Raw genomic sequence first — 7,200 nt, forward strand, 5'->3', positions numbered from 1 at the left:
CACCAATTAACTTACTCTCCTCCAATCTTTTATGCAATCTTTTTGCTCTTTTAACACTGGGAAAATATCCATAATGGTCTAAACATGCTCGAGTTCATAAAAGCTTAAAATTTTAACCCAAGGTGAAAAATGACCATTTTGCCCTGTTATGAAAATTGTTGAAACTTCTAGTTTTCTTCATGTTTTCATCAGCACGCATCATTTATACTGTCTTATGCCTATTTAGGCCTTAAAATATCATAAAACTTTCTTCTGAAAGCTTATTAGAGAAAATGACGAAACTACCCCTAGCTCATATTATTACATCTATACTTAGTTACAAGCCTATAAAAGTTGGGGTCTCACACACCCCTCCAAACCCGAGAGTTTCTCGCTGCAGCGAGAATCAGAACATCAAGAAAAAAGTTTTCTTTTCCTTTAAATCAAAGTCATCCTGCTAAAATAACAAAAGCAACATGTAACACATACAAACTCCCAAATTTCAACAATTCAAATGCTCACATTTTTACATTACAACCATATACCATATATGTATATATATATATATACATATATATATATGTGTGTATGTATATACACACATATATATACACACATATATATGTGTGTATGTATATACATACATATATATATGTGTATATATATATCAATCATCATGTACACCCTCCCATCATCATCATCTCATATGCAACAGCTTATGCGCACTCCCACTAGCACATAATCGGGTTAGCAACGGCTTATGTGCACTCCTACTCGCACATAGTCGGGTCAATATCAATACAGAACATTATTCATATATATATATATATCAACATAGTGTAGTAGTTCAACCATCCATAATAGCCACATGTCACAACATAAAAATCAATTTATCAAAGGCTTGTTCCCAAAGCACTCATTTTTAAAGAAAGTTGAATAAAATCATTCAAGTATATAGTGCAAATAAGTTTACATTCCCAAAACAATTTTTGAAATGCAAGTCCACTCACCGGTGTTTATTGAGCCTTTAACCGACTCTAACTTCTCTAATGGTCCAATTGGAAGGATGGAACTTCGTTGGAACCTACCATCATATTAACATCACAATTATGTTAATTCACATACTTATAGAGTCCAAAAGCTTTCTCTTAGCTTACTTCAAATAGCCATTAAATGGCTATCCATTTTCACTATCCGATCATTCCAAAGTGAATTAACAATCTCAACTACAAAATATTCACAATTCAAATCTCTAGTCATTCTCAACACTAAAATTTCAACTCAAATTTACTACTCACCTTAATAGCTTTAAAACTTTGAAATTCTTTCCAACAATTCTCCAAACTATTGTAAAGCTTCCTTTTTCTCTCTCTAAAACACCTAGATAGTGAGAAAAAGTATAAAAGTGGAAATTTTCAAGGGTTTTAAAATGAGAGAGTGAAAGAATACAAGGGTTCTAGTCAAAAGGGCACAAAGGTATGAAAATTAGAGCTAGAGAGAGAAAATTATGAAAGCTTCACATCAAGCTTCCATGGAGAATGGAAGCAACATGAGATGGGAAGAGAATAAGAAGAAGAAGCTATTGGAAATTCAAGAAGCTGCTGGAAGGAAGACATATTTATAGCCCAAGCTTATCCACTCTAATTAAATTATCAAAATGCCCCTCCACAAATTAGCTTATTCTCCTCCAATCTTTTATGCATTCTTTTTACTCTTTTGACACTAAGACAAGGTCCATAATGGTCTAGAAATGTTCGAGTTCATGAAAACTTAAAAATTTTAACCCGAGGTGAAAAATGACCATTTTTGCCCCTATTGTGAAAATTACTAAAACTTCTAGTTTTCTACGTGTTTTTATCATTACACATCATTTATGTGGTCTTATGCTTATTTAGACCTTAAAATATAAAAAAAATTTCTTCTGAGAGCTTATTAGAAGAAATGACGAAACTACCCCTAGCTCGTGTTATTACATCTATGCTCAGTTACAAGCCTATAGAGGTTGGGGTCTCACAAACTGGTTTGCTTCAACTACTAATTTTGTAAACACATATTATTTTGAAATACTCACAGTTGATTATACAAACTTATCATATTTTGAAACGCTCAGATATGATTGGATTATGCTTAAGAAGTGATACTTAGACGTATTTCGAATCTTCGGTATTTGCATTGAATTTGAAAGTGTATTTTGATAGGCACTCTTTCGTTAAAAATTGTTCCCCCACTCAATATCTATTCATAGGGTTATTTATAACTTGCACATGTAAGATGCATTTGTTATTTTAGATCACTAGACTGCTTGGCTCACTATCCGTTGGGAGGAGCTATTTTAGTTAGATATTGGTAGGTGTTCAATAAGGCATCCAGGAAGTGCCAGCCTCTTTGCTTTGAGTTGCATTCCACTGGTCTGGTCTTGTTTGTCATTATGGTATTGAACTTTTTTTTGCATTTTGCAAATAAATGTTATACTTTGGGAATTGCCACGAGGTAGCTATACTCTAGATTTGCTATCACTTGGCTTATACTTTGATATTTGGAAAATATTTTGCTTTCGCATTTTAAGGACGGGATCATGCTAACTGATATATATTTATATTTGATACATACACATACACATACATACATACATGTATTATATATGTTTCCATAGTGATGTGTCACATGATATATTTTGAGTAGTTGGATTCCTTTGTTTGAGGCTTGCTTGAGTTGAAAGGGACTTTCCCATTTGACCCTTGCGTCAATCATGGACCTCGGATTTAGGTCGTGACACTATATTATAACATTTTCATTAATTTAGTGGCTCTATCCCAAAACTAGTAAATTTAGTACCTACATTTTGACATTTTGTGCAATTAAGTCATTTTACCTAACTCTGTTTACGTTGACTGTTAGTGGTGCTAACATGCTAGACAATGCTAATGTGGCATTGATGTGTCAGACAAAAAAATTGAGAAAAAAAAAATTATTTTTGCCACATCACAGGGTCTAAATTTCACAAAATTACAGAACTTAAGGACTAAATTGAAGAAAACTCTATAGTATAGGGACTAAATTGAACAAAGCTCTATATTTAAGTTAGATTAAATTTTTACTTTCATAATTAGTAGCTATAGACATTTTATATTCTATCAGTCTTTTGTACTTGTAAATTTTTATCATAAAATACCTCTTTAGCCATGTCCAACAAAGTAGCTTCTAATTAACATCCAATGTCCAACTAACTTTCTCCACCTTTTTACCCCAAAATAGTTATTATTCTCATGCTTTGAAGCGAGGATCTCCCATTCACACTCAATGACAGCACATTTTGCTCTTACTCTGACTTTGTCATTTTTCTTGTAAAATAATGCAAAATGCTTCTCCATTGAGTACTCATAAAGAATAGGTTTGAAATGTGTAGGATTTTAAAATTTTGACCCATAAAGAATAGAATGATAAGGAATTTTCATGACTAAACCCTTAACACTTGTTCATGATTTAAAAATGGTAGTATAAATTGCTAGAAATGGAATGATTGATGAGTGCATCAAATACATATATTTAACGGGAGATTAAATACTTAATTAGTCTAAGTTAGACTAGATTTAGGATCAGATTTAGGCCTTTTTATTTATTTTATTAGTTTAGTTTGATTTATGTTTAAATGTTTATTTCAAGTTAATAATGTTAGTTTTATGTTATTTATATTTATTTTTATGTTTTTACAAGAGTAAAATCAAAAATAATTTCAATTGATGAAAAAATGTGCATAATGGACTGGTGCTCTATTTGCATATATTTTGGTTTTTTAAGCATATATCCCAGTACAGAAATCCAAATGATATGATTTTTGGACCATTAGAAAGCTAAGAGGTAGGGATACAACTTTTATGTTTACCATTTTGGCCAATTCAGAACGAAAGGTAGTCAAATCTTTATTGAAATTAAAGTACTACACCAAAGGAACAAAATTGGGCAGAATCTTTGAGAGCCGTGACTCTGGAAATTGAGAGCCGCGGCCCTCACCGTATTTTCCAAAAATAACAAGCTTATGGGATTTTGGAAGCTACGGCTTTTGGAGGCTATTTAAGAGGCCTTTTGCAGAGGTTTTTGGGATGAGGCAGTAAGCAATTTCTCTGGAGAAGAAAAGCCAAAAACAAAGCAAGAAAGCAAGAGAATTCAAGGGAGAATCAAGATCAAAAAGCTTCAACTATTAGTTTTCTCTCTCTACGTTTGTGTTTTTCTTATTTTCTTTTACTTGGATTAATGGCTAATTTTCTTTGGATGAAGTTTTTATTAGATAGTATGAACTAAACTATATTTCTAGGATTACAATTGAACTCACATCTCATCTAAATTTTTAATCTCTTTCTTGCTCATCTTTAATGGGATTTGAATTGTTTATTCCAATTTGTTCTTAATGCTTTTAATTACTTGGCCACCAATTAAATTGATTTAGGAACCTAAACAAACTTGGGAAAGGGAGTTTAGAGTAGACGAAAATTGGGATAGCATATTATCATATTAATTGATTTACGTATAGGATAAGGACATACCTATAAGCCATATGTAGCCAAATTAGAGCTTGAGCTTAATGAGTCTATTTTAATTTCAATTCACATAGGGATATAGTTGTTTGGTTAAAATAGATTTTTTTATAAGATGAGTCGGGAGACCCCTATAAATAATTTAGGACTCTAGGTTAGCAATTTAACCCATTGAAATAAGTTAAGGAAGAGAGGTAAGATTTAGATGAAGTGTGAGGGATATTGTAATCCTAGGCTTGTTTGATTTGATATTTTCTTAAGTTAGTATTATTTTGATTTTTCTTGTTGGTTAAAATTTTAGTTAATTAGTTTTAGGTAAGCAATTAATTTTGAGTGTTTGGATAAGATTAATTTGTTCTAATTTTTATACTTAGTAAAATTTTGGATCAATTCCCTGTGGGATCGATACTCTGCTTGCTTATATACTATCTATGCACTATGTATACTTGCGTAGTAAGATTTTAACTAACAAGTTTTTGGTACTGTTGCCAGGGAATTGTTTTCGAAATTTTTATTAATACTAATACCAAGCAATTTAGTCTTACTTCAATTTTTATTTTTCTTGTTTTAATATTAGATTTTGCTTGTTTATAGATATCTTTGGTCATTATCTGCAAAGAAGAAACAACTTGAATCTTGTTCCTTTTGATCCTGAGATAGAAAGAACTTTCAGAAGACATCGAAGGGAGAATTTACAAGTTATAGTTTTAAATCAAACAATGGCTGAGGATAACAATAATAATGGCAATAATGCCATTAATATGGTTTTCGAAGCAAATAGAGCACTGAGAGATTATGTTGTTCCTCTTTTGCAAGGTTTGTACCAAAGCATTAGGAGACCTTCTATCAATGCAAATAATTTTGAAATTAAACTAGCTTACATTCAGATGATTCAGTCTTCAGTCCAATTTGGTGGGTTGCCAAATGATGATCCTAATTCTCATTTGGTAAATCTCTTGGAGATTTGCGATACCTTTAAATACAATGGAATAACTGATGATGCTATTAGATTAAGATTGTTTCCGTTTTCTCTGAGGGATAAAGCAAAAAGCTGGCTTAATTCACTGCTCAATGGGTCATCAGTACATGGGAGGACTTGGCTCATAAGTTTCTCGCAAAGTTCTTCCCGCTTGCAAAGACTGCAAAAATGAGAAATGATATCACCTCATTCATACAATTTGATGGTGAGTCCTTGTATGAAGCTTGGGAGAGGTTTAAAGAAATACTAAGAAAATGTCCAAATCATGGGACTCTTGATTGTTTGCAAGTTCAGACATTCTACAATGGGCTGGTTGTGTAAATTAAAACCATAATTGATGCTGCTATTGGAGGGGCATTGATGAGTAAGACTGCTGCAGATGCTTATAATTTGTTGGAAAAGATGGCTTCAAATAATTATCAATGGCCTTCAAAAAGGTCGGGTTCGAGAAAAGCTGTTGAGCCTATAAGATTGATACAATTGGCAACTTAGCTACGCAAGTGGCTGCATCGTCCAAGAAATTTGACACATTAGGAGTCATGCAGTTCAAAATTCATTTGTAGTTGGTGAGATGTATGGGGATGGCCATTCAAATGGTCAATGTCCATATAATTTTGAATCAGTCTAGTTTGTGGGGAACTTCAATAGACAACAGAACAACCCATATTCTAATACTTATAATCTTGGTTGGAGAAACCATCCCAATTTTTCATGGAATAACAATACATGCCCTTCCAATCCAAAACCCAACATGCCTCCTGGTTTTCAACAACAAGTTAGACCATCAGTTCCTGAAAAGAAGTCCCAAGTGGAAGAACTTCTCTTGATATATATGTCCAAGACTGATGCGTTAATTCAAAGCTATGGAGCCTCCTTGAGAAACCTTGAGACCCAAGTGGGACAGCTTGCAAACTCCATCAACAGTAGACCCCAAGGTGCCTTACCAAGTGATACACAAGTCAATCCCAAAAGTAAGGAACATTGTAATGCGGTTACACTTAGGAGTGGAAAAGAAGTTGGAGGGTGAATGAAAAATCAATTGAATCTTCAAAGAAGCATATAGATGATGACAAGGCAATTGTTGAGAAAGAAGTTGAACTGGAAAAGATAGATAATGGGTAAGCTAAAAATCAAGGGAATTTTGAAGCAAATTATCCTCCACCACCGTTCCCACAAAGGTTGAAAAAGCAAAAGCTTGATAAATAGTTTGAGAAATTCCTCAATGTCTTCAAGAAGCTCCACATAAACATCCCTTTTGTTGAAGCTTTGGAAAACATGCCAAGTTATGTTAATTTCTTGAAAGACATCTTAACTAAGAAGAGGAAACTGCAAGAATTTGAACTAGTGGCACTTACTAAGGAGTGCAACACAATAATTCAAAACAAGCTTCCACCAAAACTTAAGGATCTAGGGAGCTTTTCTATCCCTTGTACTATTGGTAGATTTAAATTTAATAAAGCTTTATGTGATTTGGGTGTAGGTGTTTCAATCATGCCTTTGTCAATTGTTGAGAAACTTGGACTTAATAAGATACAACCTACCACAGTTTCTTTGCAATTAGCATATGAACAATTAGGTACCCTGTTGGGATTATTAAGGACGTATTGGTTAAAGTTGGGCGTCTATATATTTTGGTGGACTTCATTGTGCTTGAGATGGAAGAAGATCTGAAAATTCCTTTAATCTTGGAACGATCATTCCTAGCTATTG

This window comes from Theobroma cacao, chromosome 3 (assembly GCF_000208745.1).
Source record: "Theobroma cacao cultivar B97-61/B2 chromosome 3, Criollo_cocoa_genome_V2, whole genome shotgun sequence".
NCBI classification, from domain to species: domain Eukaryota; kingdom Viridiplantae; phylum Streptophyta; class Magnoliopsida; order Malvales; family Malvaceae; genus Theobroma; species Theobroma cacao.